Source organism: Podarcis bocagei (assembly GCF_964188305.1).
Source record: "Podarcis bocagei genome assembly, chromosome: 14".
NCBI classification, from domain to species: Eukaryota; Metazoa; Chordata; class Lepidosauria; order Squamata; family Lacertidae; genus Podarcis; species Podarcis bocagei.
In genome coordinates, this window is record NC_138139.1 from 33,961,992 (window position 1) to 33,979,935 (window position 17,944).

The 17,944-nt window shown below is 46.0% G+C and overlaps 1 protein-coding gene across 2 annotated transcripts in view; it reads right to left on the bottom strand.

Annotated features, from left to right (window-relative positions):
* Window positions 1–12,081, bottom strand: part of ABAT (4-aminobutyrate aminotransferase) — a 50,349-nt gene extending 38,268 nt beyond the window's left edge. Inside the window, exons 1-2 of one of the 2 annotated variants that reach the window (XM_081170182.1) lie at window positions 11,973–12,056; window positions 4,909–5,038 (exon numbers count right to left, since the gene is read on the bottom strand). The gene's annotated coding sequence lies outside the window, so the exon portion shown is untranslated. Of the gene's footprint in view, window positions 1–4,908; window positions 5,039–11,972 lie in introns of both variants that reach the window. The other variant, XM_081170181.1, reaches the window with a different exon arrangement.
* Between the last annotated feature and the right edge of the window lie 5,863 nt (window positions 12,082–17,944).

Sequence of the window (17,944 nt, forward strand, 5' to 3'; positions counted from 1 at the left end):
GTAGCTTTAGAAAGGACAGTGGTATGGCAATAAAACAGGATAAACTCCACGCTCTTGGCCCAAAGTCTTCTGTGTTACTTAGGGATGCAAGCAGGCAGCAATTTCTTTCTAGCTCCCTAACAAACTACAGTTCCCAGGATTCTCTGGGGGAAGCTATGTGCCTTAAATATATGGTGTGGCTGAAACCTCAGGTTGCATAGGTACCATACATTTAAAGCACACGTCCTCCCCCAAAGAATCCTGGGAACCGCAGTTTGTTAAGGGTGCTGAGAATTGCAGCCTTGCACAGTCTCCCCGCCATGTCCCAAGGCTGAGTTCCAGCAGTCAAGAGTAATTTAAAGCTCTTATGTGATGCTTCTTATCTCCCATTAAATAAGTGGCTCCCTGGACTTTTCCAGGTCAATGCCCCCTTGGTTTCATAAACTCATCCCCAGTGCCTGCATACTCTACCCTATAAAAGGCATTATTCAGAATAGCGGTTTGCATGGCCCACTAAGGAAGATAACAACAGAATACAATTCAAAACAGTAACACTTAATTGCACATTTTTCCCAAAATCCGGTTACAACTATTTAGCTTAATTAATTCAACAAAACCGATGAACATGATCCACTGATGCCAGCTTTTTGAAGTCGGATAGTCATATACACCTGCAGCAGCCCCCTGCTGCCCCCTTGCCTCAGTGCCCCCTAGGTAATTCCACCGCCCCCAGGTACTGCCCACTTTGAGAATCACCAAACCTACCAAAAGATAGCCAAACCTAAACAGACCAAGCCTTTCTGAGTTCTATATCCAAAAACATGAGTCAGGCAGGGGTGGCTGGTGACCATTGTGACTGGTAGGGTGGAAGACAGGGAGCCCAACAGCAGGTGGCGCTAGAGCCAATGACAAGTGGAGGCAACTAATTCTCATTTAGCATCCATCTTCCTCCTCCCTGTTGAGTTCCACAAAAGCAACACTGAGATGAAGGAGGAGGAAGCTGGCAGGTAGCGTCACCCTCCCGGATTGGGGACGTAAGCAAGAAGGCAGGCAGGCAGGGCACCGTCCCATTTGCCCTAAAGGATCAGGGAGACAGGGACTTTGGTTGCAAGATTCCAAGATGAACACACAGGGTAATATACAAAATACTGCTACAAAATCCCACGAACTCCCTAGACGCAATCAAAAAACAATGGGAGGATGACATAGGCTATGAGATTAACCACACTCAATGGACCAAAATGTGGTCTAAACCCCCCTTTAAATCCATATCAACGAAAAGAAAAGAACTCACTCTGAAACTCACCTACAGGTGGTACCTAACACCAAGAAAACTAGCTCTAATATACCCAGGAACCTCACCAAAATGCTGGAGAGGGTGCACCTCCACAGGCACATACCTCCACATGTGGCTGGAGTGCCCCAAAATCCAACCATTCTGAACAACAACCATATGAGAAATAAGTAAAATAACCAAGCAAGTATTAGAAATCACCCCAGAATTGGCCTTACTAAACATCATCCAAGACAATAATGCCCACTTACACCACAAAGAACTCATAACCCACCTACTTTTAGCAGCCAGAAGCATCACAGCCAGACGCTGGAGAGACCTGTCAGGAGTAAGCATGGACCAATGGTACCAAATAGTATGGGAAACAGCCCTACTAGAAAAATTAACCAATAAACTGAAACTGACATGGGATCAAATAGAAGAAGACACCTTCACCCCGGTATGGCTACCCTTTATCACATACACAGCCCAACATCACAATGATAAAAATCCACCAACAGCATACAAATCAATATGGCTAACCTGATCCAAAACACCCACCTACCCCACTCACACATGAAAACAAAGACCACCACAGCCAACCACAAATGATTAGCCACACCCTGGGCCAACCCCAACCTCTCTCACCACCAAAGGAACAGCAAAGTACCTGCCCAAGCAACGCTGACACCAAACCCTACATATAGTAAATATGGTAAAATAGAAATATCACCACCTGACCCCACCCCCACCCATCTTTCCCTCCCTCCACCTCTTTCCCCCTTTTCTTTCTAATGTCTCAACAAATGAAACTGATTTGTAAAAATGTTACATGGGGAAAAAACCACGAGAGACATTGCACACTTTTGTAAATCAACAAAATCTTTAATAAAAAAATAGATAAAAAATAAATGGCAGCCTCTTGAGACAGAGACAAAAATGTCAAAGGGAAGCACATCAGTTATGCCTGCAAGCGACCCAACGAGGCCACATCAGCGTCACAAAGGAGAAGACAAACCAAGCAGGACAAGTGCTGCCGCATTTGGTTTATCATTTCAAAAGCAAGTGCTCTCAAATGAGGTAACTTTAAAAAAATCAAATCCAACCTAGAGTGATTTAAGTTCTACCTCTGGACCTAAGAGAACCCTATGCTCACATGGTAGGTCTTCCCTTTAAAGAAAAGCCAGAACATATCAACATCTACACCCCAAACATCTATACCCTCAAACCCATCAAGGTGGAATATTTTCTAGGGCTGCAACATTTGATTGATTGGCGAATCAGCCAAAAACCTCCAAATGTTTTGGGCAACAGCACTGCTCATTTGCTTTGCATTTGGAAGGTCCTGGGTTCATTCACTGGCATCTCCAGATAGGTGTAGAGCAGAACCCTGTCCCAAACCTGGGGAGCTGCTGCCAGTCAGTGTCAACAATACTGAGCTAGACAGACAATGGCCTGACTTGGTAGAAGACTTCCTATGTCTATCTAGCTCAGTATTGTTTACACTGACTGGCAGCAGACAGGGGAAATTCCCTTTCCCACCTGCAGGTGCTGGGGATTAAATCTGGGACCTTCCACATGCAAATCAAATGCTCTACCAAAGAGCTACAGTCCTTCCCTAACAATGATTCATGCCTATCAAGTATAGCTCATTTGGTTAGAGTATGGTACTGATAATGCCAGGTTCGATCTGCATATGGGACAGCTGCATATTCAGGTTGGACTAGATGATCCTCAGGGTCTCTTCCATCTCTATGATCCAACTACCGGTATGTGTCAGAAAAGGAGGGATAAATCTGCAGGTTTTAGTTTTTCTGTTTCTCCTTTCCACCCCTGGGCTGCATCTTACCTTAGTCAAATTTAGAGCAGACCCACTGAAATAAACGCTCATGATTAAGGTAAGTCTGGCTTGGCACCAGGCAGCTTTCTATGTTCTTCCTATGTTCCTAATGCCCATCATCCCTGAACACTGAGCAGCACGAATTGCTAAGAGTTGCAGCTCAGCAACATCAGGAGGGCCAGAGGTTAGTGACCCCTTCCCTGGCGGTATCCCAGACAGGCAGCTGCTGCATTAGATGCCTAGCTGTGGTTGAACAGGGTTCAAGAGATTGGATCCTGCCAGGTTCACCTGGCATCGTCTCAGGGGAGGAAATGTCCCAACTGAGGAGCCCATCCACCAAGCACTACGGTCCTCAGCTGCCTTTATGAAACTGACGTGCCGCACCGCGAGGTTCATCTGCAGCGATTTTATTATTATTATTGATTTCTGCAAAGTTAATAGACCTGGCTAAGAGAATCCCGCAATCTGAGCTGCTCGACTTCCTCGCTGACACCATCGGCACAGAGTTAATGAGTTGATCAGAGGCTGAAGTTCCACAGTGTGACTGCAAGATCTGGCCCCAAAGCACAATTATTGATTGGGGTTTTTCCTTTCCTTTCCTTTTTTTAATCTGAAGACAAGGCTCCCTTTATGACTTTTGACCAGATTTAACAGTCAGGCATCTCCTCCCCGCTCTGCAAGCAGTCATAAAACCAGGCACTGGAACAAGAAAGAAATGACCGAGAAGGGAACGTGGGTGAGGATTAACACAATTTGGAACAGTGCACAGGGAGGGACATTTATCCCAGTTTCTCCTAATGCCAGAAAGCATGGAGCTACACAAGAAGCTGCCCTACACTAAGGTAGCTTCTTGGGTTCATCTGTCCCAGGGCTGGGGAACCTCTGGCCTGCAAACCCATTTTCCCCAAACCACATCCACCAGCTGACAAAACCCATGATGGGTAGGAGGATGGTGTTAAATCCTACATTGGCTGTGTACCCATTCCCAGCACGAAGGAAGGGTATGCAGCCAAAGCAGAAGGATTTAACTGCTACTTTTATCAACTGATGAGTGGGGAGTTAAATCCTGCTCAGTTCAGCAAATTCCATGGAACCCCCCTGCTAAAAAAGAAAGGAGGGGAAAAAATCTCTCTTTTAGCAGCACCTTGCAAGGTGCTTTGAAGTTCCGACTTTGGGACGTCAAAGCACCTTTCACTTGATGTCATTGCGGCATCGTGTAATGGACAGGTGAGGCTGCTCCTGATAAGGATCTGGCCCCCAAAGGTTCCCCATCCCTGATCTAGCTTGTGACTGGCAGTGACTCGCCAGGATTTCAGCCGGGGGTTTCTTACAGCCCTCCCTGGAGATAATGAGCATTGCACCTGGGACCTTGTGCATGCAGAGCTATAGCACTGATTTATGTCCCCATTTTGCTTTTTACTAGCTTCCCTAAGCAGAGCCTGGTGAAAAAGTGGCTGGGGGTGGGTGGGAGGGGAGTATGAAGGCAGTGGTATCAATTACCTACTTCAGTCCATGAGGCTGTAATCGACACGGCAATTGACAAAGACACATCTAAATCTAAGTCACTATAGATCAAAAAAATCTAACACAAAACTCTCCAGACACAATGCAACCTGATCAAAGACAACAAATTACTACTAATATTTCATAGGAGAACAAGAGATAAAATAATAAGCACATGGCCAGGTATCATGGTATCTTAAAAATAACATAAAATAAACATATAATTTTACTTTTGTTAAATTTGGGAGTCAAAAGCTTTTGCCCATCAACTGCAAATCACCCTGAGTTCAATCAATAGATTCCAATGTACTACCTGCTCACTCCTCTACAGATAGAATCAACACCCTCCAAATGTTGTTGGACTCCAACTCTCATGAGCCAGCATGGCCAATGGTCAGGGATGATGGAAGTTAAATTTCAGAGGCATCTGGGAGGACACCATGCTGATGCAGAGTGTAAATTCAGTTCCCAGCGACTTCACTGTTGCTAAACTACTCAGAATAGCACCGATTCTGAAGACATTTCCAGAGAGTTTTGCAATACCTTAAAATCTAACAAGTTTATTATGGGGCATCCTTTTTGTTAACTGGGCTCCATTTCATCTGATGCAACCAATCACTCAATCAATCCCTTTATTATGATAAATGACCAGTATTCACATCTGATGCAATTCTAAGACACTGTGGAATTAAGCATTCTAATGAGAACGAAAGACAGAAAGCTGTTACAATTTACCGTACTGACGCAACCTCCTTTTGTAGGCAGTGCAAGGCAGGCTATTCAGAGCCTGAGGAAGCTGAAATGTTAAAAGATTTGGGACCAACACTGCATAAATAAACCGTGGAATTGTTCCCATCGGGTGTAGTGTCAGCCATGTACTTGGACTGCTTTAAAGTGGAATGGTCTCCCTCGGGAGGTTGTGGCCTCTCCTTCCTTGGAGGTTTTTAAGCAGAGGTTGGTTGGTCACTTGTCATGGCTGCTTTAGCTGAAGATGTCCCACAAGGCAGTGGGTACAGACTTTCCCCTGGGGTTTACTCCCAAATCCTTTCTCATGAAGGCGTATAGCCACAAGGCAGCAGAGGTTTAAGATCAGTTTTCCTTCTCCTAGATGGGCTACCTTCCCAAGTTGATGAGAAACCACCTTCTTGACCATTGGACCCACTATTGGTCTTGTCCGTTCTTCTGCCTGAGCTTGTCTTCACATGCAGGGGAAGTCCCTAACTTACCAAGGGTTTGAGACCCTTTGGCTACCCTCATAGCTGGCCAGACACATAGTAATATGACAATACACAGTATTCCCAAGTCTATGCAAGCTACATCTCGATAAACACATACATCAGATACACATGCATTATACCAGAGATGAAACTAAGCTGAACTCTTTTGGACCCAAAGACATTTCAAGCCTTTCAGGCAAAACAAGACACACTGCTTTATCATGGCACTTAACAGCCAGTCACCCATACAAACATTTCTTTGTTGGCTGCAGACTTCTGCCTGCAAAGATCTTTCTGACTGAAAGATTTTGGAAAAAGTGTTTGTCCTCAAACCCAAACACCGCCTCAGAACAAAAATGGTGAATCTGCATGTTCTATCCCCACAGCAACCATTCCAATTTGCCCAAAGTTACTAATATTTAATAATTGTGTGAGAGAGTGTTTTAAACCAGCCTCTGCTGACCACACATTAATTTTGCTAATCCTCAATGGCCCCAAAGGAATGTGTGTGTATGTGATAATATAAAAGAACTGTCTCTGGCCCACCAAATGGCAACCCTTACTTGCCACAGAAGACCAGGCAAGAGGCCTATCAACAAGCACCCTTTAAAGAATCTGTCTTACACCAAGACAGGCCATTGGTTTAGTTAACACAGTACTACCCCAGAGTCATCTGCAACTGGACTTAACTGTCAGGGGTCCTTTACCTTTACCGGGTTTTTTTAACCAATGTGCTGCCCTCCAGACGTTGTGGACTTCAACTCCTCAGCTCTATCTCAATGGTAACATTCATTTAAAAGCAACCCCAACTTCGGGTTAAAGCTGTTACTTAGCAGAAGGCAGCTTCCTATGACAAGGCAAGGTCCATAGCTCAGGGGTAGAGCATCTGCCTTGCATGCAAAAGGTCCCTGGTTCAATCCCCGACGGCCTCTCCAGGTAGGGCTGGGAATTGTCCCCTACCGGAGAGCCACTGCTTGTTATCAGTGTAGACCAGTGGTTTTCAACCAGAGTGCTGTGAATGATGGTCAGGTGTGCTGCAGGCAACACTGGGCTCCATCCCTCTTTCTTTCTTTCCTTCCTTCCTTCCTCTGATGCCCTTTAGTGTCTGTGCCTCCCAAAGGCTTGCATGGCTGTTTGTTGCAGCAGCCCTAGCTACAAGTTCCGCAAGCAAACGGTGCCTCTTGGGCTGGCCAAGGGGTACTTGGTTTCCAGGAGCTGAAGCAGCCTTGGAGTAAGCAAGCAAGTGGGCAAGGGAGCCCAACCTGCCAGTCCACCAGCCCTTGCTGTTGGGAATGGACAGACAAGTCCCAGGCAGTGTGTGGAGGCACCTCTCTTTGGGGCGGGGGGGGGAGGAGCTCAGAGACCAGGGGTGGCAGCAGTGGCTGCCCAGAGGACTCCCAGGGAGAGGAGGCTGAGGGAACACTCCACAGATGTTCTGGAGGCAAGGAGAGATATAACTGGGCTCCTGAGCCACACAGAGGTGCTGCAGAAAGAAGGTAGTTGGTCAAGGGAGCCGTGAACTCAAAAAGGTTGAAAACCTCTGGTGTAAACAATATTGGGCTAGATGGGCCATTGGCCTGAATCACAGAATAATGGAATGGTAGACTTGGAAGGGATCCCGAGGGTCATCTGGTCCAACCCCCCTGCAATGCAAGACTTGGTATTATGCAGCTTGTTCCTCTGTTCCTAGAGTGTCAGTCAATCTGCATATGCACACAAGCAGCTCATGTCTTCTGCAGATCAGAGTACAAATTAAACTGCAGCTCATTTCTGCCAAACAAAGCCAACTGGCAACCTCTCCTGTTCCAAAGATCACCTTAATTGCCATCATTATTCCTTCAGAGCCGGGAATCAGCAGTTGCTAAGCCCAGGCCTTGACCTGCAGGAACTGCAGCCCCTCCCTCCCACACCGGCAACAGGATCAAGCAAAGAACAGGTGCTGCCCCTGGGGAACAGATGCAATGTGGTGTTTTGCATCCACCACAAAGTGGCAGGCAGCTGCTCCAAACACATCACCTCATTTGGCTGAGAAAACTTTGCATGCTGTTCCACTGGAACTTCCTAAGCAAATACACCCGGCAAAATTTAACAATTCAGCTGTCTGGCTGCAAAGTCATCGGGAGGAGGACCTCAGGCTTGGAGCGTATATGTGGCTCTCCATACCTCTCTCCAGGGTCCACCTCTTCTCTGCAGGCCACACCTCTCATTGGCCCAAGGGGTTTTTGCCTGGCTGGAACGTGTCTTTGAGTCTTTTTCAGCCTAAGGGCCTCATTTCCTCCTGGGTAATTTGCCAGGGGCCACATGCTGGGTGCAGGTGGGGCCAGAGGCGGGGGGGGGGCAGAGCAACAGATGTAAATTTTAGTTTGTACAGTAGGCTAGTTTCAAGGCACATTCGCAACCCTCCCTATCCTCCACTCATGCAACCAAGAGTTATTATCAGTTCAAGGGTGCATTTCAGCCATGCAAGCTTGTTTTCTACTGTTCCAGAGGGTAGGACCCAAGCCAATTGGAGTAATAGGAGGAAAGGAGATTCCGACTAAACATTAGGAAGAACTTTCTGACGATAACTGATGTTTGACAATGGAACAGACTCTCTCAGAAGTTAGTGGAGTCTCCTTCATTGGAAGTTTCTAAACAGGGTATGGATAGACACCTGTCAGGAATTCTTTAGCTCGGATTCCTGCATTGCAGGGTGTTGGACTAGATTATCCTTGTGGGGGGCACTTCCAACTCTACAGTTCTGTGATTCTATGATTCTATACCCCTCTTGTTGCAGGTGATGGGAAAGACCAGGTCTCAGGCTGCTACCCTGGACCACCACTGCCTGTGCTCACTAGCCTGGTGTAGAAAAACGGCATGATTCGGCGCAAGGCGAATTCCCTATGCTGAAACAGCAAATCGATTAAACAGTACCTAAACATGACTCAGCACAGAAGAGCAAAGCGGAACCGCTTCGTTTGATAATAACATGGCTATAGCAAGATAACTGATATATGGTTTTATAACGTGCTGCCTGCTATCCAGGATCTTTCTACCGTCCACTGCTAGGAAAGGTTTCCTCCTCCCACCTCCCCAAATTAAAATTAAACCAAACCACCTACAGGGAAGTGAGAGGAGAAGGAACAGGAGGGCTGTTTCTGGTCCCAACCAGGCAAGAGAAGAGATACGGGCTCCTTTGCAAGACCCCTTTCTGCATAAGTGCAACAGAATTTATTGTGATAATTTTCAGAGAATCGCAGCAATGCTCTCTTCCATCCAGTTGCTGCCTCAATCCCTAGAATGCATGAACCCACCCCTAACCCCTTTTCAAAACATCAGAGCAACACCAGTCAAAGAACTGCTCACAACGGACAATCCCTGGAAGAAGAAGGCCTTAATCGTGGAAAACCAGCCACGATAAAAGCACTTGATATGAGGGAGTACTTGAATGGAATGTACCGGTAAATCCCACCTCCCCAAGGTTGAAACTGGTTGGGATCTTTTGAAGGACAGAGATTTTCTTACATAAGGGGACAGAGACACAAACAGTCATTTACGGCAAGGAAAACAGAGTGGGGGGTGGGGCAGAAAAAGAAAGGGAATGGACACAGCGAGGAGAGCAAAGAGAGCGTCATTTCACAGGGGGCTTTGCAACCCTCTCCCCAGGTGCAAATATGGATTTGGGGGAGTGTTGGGTCAGGAGCAAGTGGGTGATCCAAAACTGATCACCTGCCACAAAAGGGAGGTTTTAGGATAGAAACACATAGCACAAACAAACAAACAAACAAACAGTGGTAATGCTAATCACACTCAGAGTGAACCTATTGAAATTAATGGACATGGCTAACTTAGGTTCACTAATCTGAGTAGGACTTGGTTGGATACAATACAGTGCATAAAATGATGTGCTTCCTGCTTCTCTTTTGTCGTCAGGCTCTTCCCATCAAATTCAAGATTTGGCTAAGGTCTTTTGAGTGTGGGTTGGGGAGGGAATCTGAGAAGAAAAGATGAGCACAAATGCTACATTTTCTGTAACTACAGAAAATAAGGACACAAGATTCTCTGGGCTAGGTATGTTCTACAAGTGTTGTAATCAGCCCTGGGGACAGCATTCATCATCCTTTGGAATCTAAGCTTTCCTTAAAAAAAAAAAAAAGGTTATTGGCCTCAAGACTTCCAAGATAAATTCTGGGGTTAGAGGCTGGGACTTTAGTGCCTGGCTATCTGTCTCCCAGTATCTTTGCTGGTGAATTTTGATTTAATTTTTTTGAGTGCAGAATATGTGATATGTAGAAGGAACTTTATCCCAGGTCAAAATTGGTTAGCAGTCTGGTTTTTATCACCCTTTGACCTCTTCAAACTCTACAGTTCCATTTAAAAAACAGTCACATATTTTGGACGTGCAAGAAATGAGTGGGTTTATTTTAGTTAGTCACTTGCCTTTCAGGTAGTTAATTGGTTAAGTTTCATAAGCACTCACAGTTTTGATAAACAAAACCTGCCAATCATTTGCTAAAAGGACATCCTTAGAGTCCCTTGGCGGGATGGTTAACAAACCAGAACCAAAACTGCTACAAAACAAAACTCCCCAATTAAAATATTCCTTCACCGATGGAAACAGCCCCCTGCCATTCAATCAACAAGAGTAGTTGATTAATCCACTGATGAAGCTGATGAAAAGCTTGCAGCACAAATTCCAATGTGAACCTGCCCAAACTGTTTGCTTGTTTTGATAATACAATTGAACCTTTAAATTTCTGGGAGTGGTGATGGGAAGGGTGTCCAAGACAAACTACAGAAGGCGTCTAAGAATGTTATTCTTGGGTAGAGGCTGTCTGGCTAGTCTGAATCGGCTTCCTGTTCCTCAGGAAAGAAGGACCATCCAGGAGGGGTGGAGAGGAGCTAAGATGCTCAAGTCAGGATGTTGGTGGTGGTGATGAATTCATGGAGGATGAGACTGTCATTGGCTACTAGAAACAATGGCTTGCTTGGCCTTCACAGTCAGAGCCAGCAATGTTTCTGAAGATCAGTTGCCGGAAAGCAAAGCGGTCTTGTGCTCAGGTTGTGCTTGCGAGTTTCCCCCAGGCATCTGCTCAACTACTGTAAGAACAGGATGCTGGACTACATGGGTCATTGGCCTGATCCAGAAGCCAGAAGCTCTTCTGATGTTCTTACAATGAGAGCACCTGGAAAGGCTCACAAGAGACACTGGGCATTGTCAGAATTGAAATTGTCCCCCCAAAATTAGACCAATGGGGAAGGTTCCTTGAAAATGAGATGTGGTGTGAAGTGGGATGAGATTCCCTAAGAAGGATAGGCTAGATTTGGGGAAATGATGGAGACGAAGTGAAGCTGTGTCCTCAAGAAAGGTGTTTTTTTTTGGGGGGAGGATTAGTTCCCTAGAGGAAAAATGGGGGACAGGACATTAAGCGGTGGCTCTGGAAATAGATTAAGAAGGGAAACCCCCCCACACAATGGGAATGATGGGGAGAGTGGAGAGTTCAACATGGAACTGGAGGAGGAGAGTGACATTGGGGGCGGGAGGCGAGAAAGACCGTAAGGCAGTGGTGGCAGCTGTTTTGGGACTACAACTCCCATCATCCCTAGCTAACAGGACCAGTGGTCAGGGATGATGGGAATTGTAGTCCCAAAACAGCTGGAGGGCCAAGTTTGGCCATCACTGCCGTAAGGGGTTGAGGCTGAGGGGGCAGGATGTTGTAGAGGTAGAAACATGGGGGGGGGGGAGGTGAAGAGGGCTAATAAGAAGCCTCCCCACTAAAAAGGGGGAGGGCGAAGAGAGCGACTGGGAAGAGAAACCAGACAGAACCAGAGATCTCCGAGAAGAGGACGCAATAAAGAGATTGGGAGGGGGCAATACTGGAAAATGTTATCCCCAGTAGATCAGGGAGGCACATTGATGTCCCCTCCCCCCCCCCCCCGCAAAAAAAAAAGATGGGAGAAGTAGGATGCAATAATAGATGAAAGGGAAAGAAAATAAATTGCTTAAAAGGGATTACATAAAGACCCCCTCTACTGTATTAAGAACTGAAGGGAAGGGATTGCTGCTCCTAATTATTATCTATCCTGTTCACAGGTAGGTATAAAATGGAGGCTATCTTCTCGCCTCCTTCCCGAGATAAGCGGAAGAGCAGCAAAGAAACAGAGCCCTCCCCCTACTCACCGCTTTCCAGGCAAACGCCGGCTCGCTCCGACCTCAGCCGCTTTCGCCCCCGTCTAGCCGCGCCGCCGCCGCGGTCCCCTGCTTGCAACTGAGCAGCCGGGAGGGCGGATCGCAGCTGGCCCGCTCGCCGAACGCGCCGCAGCCAATTGGAGCCGAGCTTTCGCCTCTCCGTTGCGGCGCCGGCCAATGGGAGGAACCGAGTGCGACACACCCCTCCTCTGAGGAGGGGAGGGGGAAGAGTTGTTTTGTGCGGTTGGGAGGAAAGAGGGTAAATCTAAAGGACGGGGGTGGGCGAGATGGAGGGAGGCAGGCAGGCGGATGGGGTTTGCCTCTGAGACCGTGACAGGTGGTCCCTTTGATCAGCCCTTGGGGATGGGCAGTTTTTAACAGTGGTACCATTTCTTTTGAAACACAGAGGAAGTATCAGGCTCAAGCCTACCTGCATCAGATCTCCCACCCTCCCTTGGAAGATCTGGCTTACAATACAGTGGTACCTCGGGTTACATATGCTTCAGGTTACAGACTCTGCTAACCCAGAAATAGTGCTTCAGGTTAAGAACTTTGCTTCAGGATGAGAACAGAAATCGTGCAGCGGCGGCGCAGCAGCAGCTGGAGGCCCCATTAGCTAAAGTGGTGCTTCAGGTTAAGAACAGTTTCAGGTTAAGAACGGACCCCTGTACCACTGTATTCCCCTTGGCCCTGCTTACTTACAACAGGGGAGAGGATAGTATTATTTTTAAAAATGGAAAAAAAGTCTTTATTTATGCAGTATAAGTAGTGAGTTGTCTATTCCCCCCCTTCATTCTGTGTATATACATAACTGAGAGGTAATTTGTTTAGAGAATAATGTGTAAATAACGTGTTCCTTTGTAAGCATTTGCCACATTCACCCCACACATTTTAAATCACTATGATGGCCTTTCTCAACCTGTGGGTCCCCAGATGTTGTTGAACTACAACTCCCATCACCCCTAGCTAGCAAGGCCAGAGCTCAGGGATGATGGGAGTTGTAGTCTAATAACATCTGGGGACCCACAGGTTGAGAACCGCCGGATGGCTCCTTCCCCCAGAGAATTCTGGGAGCTAAAGTGTGTTAAGGGTGTTAAGAGTTATTAGACCACAATTCCTCCCCCCATCCCTGCAGCCCCAGCTACAGTTCCTAGAGCTTCCTGGGAAGACAGATTGATTAGGAAACCTCTCTGCCGACTGTAGCTCTCCTGCAGTTACAGGATATCAGCAGGAAGCTGCAGTTCATGCATTGACTGGGGGAAAAAATCAAGAAATCCACCCCAAAACTTTTGCAGACACAAATAGTATTCAAGGCAGGATCAAGTATAACCACCCCATGCTCTCGTGAGCACAAATAATCACAAACATCAGAAGGATATTTGGAAGGGCCCTAATGGGGCTTACTCGCAAGTAAGTGGGGGTAGGATTGCAACCCTAGATTAATTACATCCATTGAACCCAAGTGTGTTCCAAGCAGAGACCTTGGTCTGATTCGGCAAACCAGTACTTGACGTTCTTAGGAAATTCTGCTCTTCACTGCATATCAGTGATAAACACACAGATTGGTGCACAGGCAGGCTGGCTGGCAGCTCAGATATGCACTTTTTTATAGCTGAAATTTAGCAACCAAGAACTTGGCCCTGCTAGTAAAAGATAGTAAATAATCAAGTGTACGATGACACGTCCTCTTGTAACCTTGCCGACTGTTCTGATTAGACCCTCCTAAAGCCAGATTATGCAATTGGCGCTACAAAGAAAACCAGTAGGCAATTTGAGAAATAGGCAACCTGGACAGAGAGCAGAAACAATGTCAATGTCTGGTGCAATGGGTCAGTGCATCTGGCTGTTAACCAGAAGGTTGGTGGTTCGAGCCCACCCAGGGATAGCTGTGGTGGGCCGAATTACTGCATTGCACGGAGATGACCCATGGGATCCCTTCCCATTCTGTGATTCTATGGAAAGTTACCTTCAAAATCCTCCTCTACAAATATTCCCACAGTATTCTCACACACAAATATTCACTGAATATTTGATACCTGTTTCAACGCAAGGGCAAAAGAAGAGCCTGCTGGACCAAGGTAATGGCCCATCTTATCCAGTATATCCTGTTTTTACAGTGGCCAACCAGGTGCCCGAGGGCAAACCACAAGCAGGACTCTACTCTACCTTCTCCTTGCAGTTTCCAGCAGCAGGTCTTCAGAAGCACTGCTGCGACTGACCTTTGAGGCGGAGCATAGCTGTTATGTACTGAGTTGAATAGGATCCAAACTGCAGCAGTCTGATTGGCCCTAGAACAATAGGATTCAGAATGCAGCAGTCTGATTGGTCCAAGAGCAATGCAGCAGTATGATTGGTTGGCAGGAACCACCCAATCATGCTCCAGATATAAGTGAATCCACAACCTGATTGGCTTACAGTAGAATTCCAGAATTAACCAATCATGTGCAGCCCATTGTGTAAATAATGTATATAAAGCAGATACTTTGAGGGGACTTGCATTCATTCCTCCTCACCACTATGAGCTGAATAAAGAGCATGAAATCACTTTGCGACTCTGAGTATATTTCAATAGCCATCGTAGCTAGTAAACCATCGAGGGTCTTATCCTCCATGAATTTATACATCCATTAAAACCATTTCTGAGAATTATTGACGTTTGCAAAATGACTGCAAATATCAGTAGCTTCATTTGCCTAAACATTGATTTTGGGACTAGAGTTTAAATTCAAAACAAACTGAGTTGTAGCCAATGTTAGTCCTACTCAGAGTAGACCTATTTAATTGACCTGATTTAGGTCCATTGTGTCTACTCTAGCTCAGTTAGAGTTTTCAGTTTGAGCTTGCTGCCAATAACCAATTGCTTGCCACTCTCTCTGCTTTCTAGATTTGAGTGTTAAATAACATTAAGCTCTTTTGACCCAGAAGCCTTTCCCCTTTTCATTTCCTTCACCTCACCTTCAATTATTGTATTATCTTCATTGTCCCAGCCTAGTTCTTCAAATCCTCCTGCCGAAGCATTAATACCCGGTGGGGGCTGACATCTTTAATCATGCTACGTATCAAATGCCAGCACAGTTTAAGTGCATGATGTACAATTAAAGATGGCAACGTTTTGGGAAAACAGCTCTGCTGAGATTTTCAAAGGAATGACAGGCAAATTTGGTGAGATGAAGGGAGGAGGGAGAGCTTAGATCTCTGCTCAGGTCTCTTCCTGACCAATAAGAGCAAGAAAAAATGTAGAATTTGCTGGAGCAGTATTCCTGAATAGCCTGCATTTCAGCCAACATCAAAGACTAGATGACCCTCAAGGTCCCTTCCAACTCTACAATTACATGATTCTGTATCTTCAAATGGCCTTTAGCAAGTGTAACAGAGCTTTTCAGCCAACCATTGGGCTGGTTAGTGTGAAATTCTCTTTCCATGTGCCTCCAATGACTGCAGAACACTGGCTCACAACTCTCCAAACTCACATGTCCAGGCACAGTGCATAGCCTTTCCTGTCTTTGGGTCCTATGTGAGTTTTGCCCTGCAGCTCCTAGGGAAATAAGAAACTGCCTTATACCGAGGACAAGCCTGTCTAGTTCAGTATTGTTGGTAACTGGCAGAGGCTCTCCAGGGTTCCAGACACAAGCTTTTCCTAACTGGAGACTGCAAGAGAAGTGATCTAGCTTTGTGGAAGAACATCTGCTTTGCATGCAGAAGGACCCAGGTTCATCCGTGGCATCTTCAGATCCACTTGTGCATGTGGGCATGGGGTCTCCCGAATAGGATAAGCATTTGGACTTTGGAGAGGCAACTCCTCTGTAATAAGTAGGGAGCACTGTTGAGAGGCCAAGTGAGGAAACAGAGTGTAGGGTAGCTATGTTTACAAGTGAGGGGAGTGAGGCAGACAGCAAGGAGCAAGAAGCCTGAGAACAATTGAAGAGGGACACAGCAGGAGTCTTCCGACTGGCAAACAAAGGGTGACCTAGAAAGCGATACAGGGTGTGAGAGCCAATCACACAAGGGGTCACTTGCCACCAATCTGAGGCTGACATCAAGGCAATCCTTGCAGAGCTTATTCAGGAGGGCGTGCCATATTTCTGAATCGTGCATATGCACAGACAAGGTATTCTCCAAAAACAAAGCTCATGGTAAAGTGAAGCTGAATCAGAGTATCCCAGAATTCTCCTCTGCCCTACTTTCAAGAGGAGTAGTCCTCTCTAAAGGATGCAAAAGCATACTGAGGAAAAGTGGAATGTAGCTACCCTTTTGCTAATGCTCACATGAACACAGCGTAGAAACAGGGCTGTGTTGTCGTAAGCTCTAATTGCACATTCAAAATTAGTGTCAGGGCTTAAACTGGGAAGTGAAAGCAGTTGTGCACATCTTGATCTCCCCACGTACACTGGGCATGTCTGCCCCACTCAGAATTCCCAGGCTGAGTGCAGAAGGTCTGATTCTCAAGATCAAAAACCCTGATTATTGCAGAGGTTCCTGATTGTGGGGAGAATTTCTTCGTTCATACCTGGATTTCAGAAGAGATGTGACCTCCAGTCTTAAATTTATTGTTTACTAAAATATGGCGGAACCGGAGAGCTATTCTACACGGGATGCAGAAGGACGTGGTAGAGTGCTGGGGTGTCCCAGTGCAGAACGGGCATTGCATTTTTGCAGTATGCAGCAAAACCAGCACATCAGAATGTAAACCTCTCTCAATAATACAAGTTTCCTTCCAGAATTCTACCACATCACTCTCCCAACTTACTTTGCATAAGGTACAGAACAGCACCCATTCACACGCAATTGCTGTTTTCACCCTGTGCAAAATATGCATGATGTAATAAATAAAGACAATTGGGAACAGGATTGTAGAAAACAAAAGATGCCTGCAGAGTTGAGCAGAAGACTTATTTTTAAATCCTGTTTTTCACCTCAAATCCCAAAGAGATTAAGGGGGTTGTTCCTTTTGTCTTCCACATACATGCAATAGTTCTGCTTCACAGTGCTGCAATTCTCCTGCAACCCTCTTAACCTAATCTTTCTTTTGTATAGGAAATACTCAAATCGTTCAATAGAACAACTGTACTTTTGTTCTTCGAAAACTACTGTGCAATCAAATCTCCAGTGGGAAAAGTCTGGCTAGAAATCTCGCTCAAAAGAAAAACACTGGAATTTCCAACACAAGATCGCTTAATGTGGCTCAGTTACCTCTGTGTGCTTGCAACCAAGCTGGTTGAAGGACTGGCTCCTCTCCTACCAACCAGCTCCTTCAGTGCATGTTTATGGGCAATGCTGGACTACATAGATAGCACATGGAGAAGAGGCAGGTATCTCTTCTTGTCCCAGAACAGAGCTGGGGAGTCTGTGGCTCTCCAGGTGTTGTTGGACTCCCAGCTCCCAGCAGGCCTGACAATCATCATAGTCAACAGGCAGGGACAGTACAAAGTGTAGTTCTGAAATCTCTGGAATGCCACAGGCTCCCTATTCCCATCCTAGAACATTCCAGTGCTGCTCTTTGTGGATATTTAGTCTGAACCTGATAACCGCAATGACAGAATACTCACAAGTAAGGCCACTATACTGTACTTTGTTATGTCTAGAATACTTGTCTTCAGTCAGGTCACAGTGACATCTAGTGGTGAACTGTAAACATCTGAATCCCCCCCCCCCCCATATTCTATGGTATACAAAATAATGTGATTGGGGCATGCTGGAAATTCAACAATCCCAGCCTGCTACCATTTCATGAAAACAAATGTTCTTGAAAGGACACCAGAGATACCATTTTAACAGGCAGCTCATCTCATCTCAAACTCAAGTAAGAAAGATACTGCATTTCCACCCCGCTTGCTTTTAACGTATGTATGTGGGTGGGTTTGTTTTTTGGTCATTTTGCAAGTTGCTTTGAATTGCAGTGGCTAAGAAAAAGCAATATCTTTCTGGGCCAAATTCAAGGTCATTTTATTGATTTACAAGGCCCT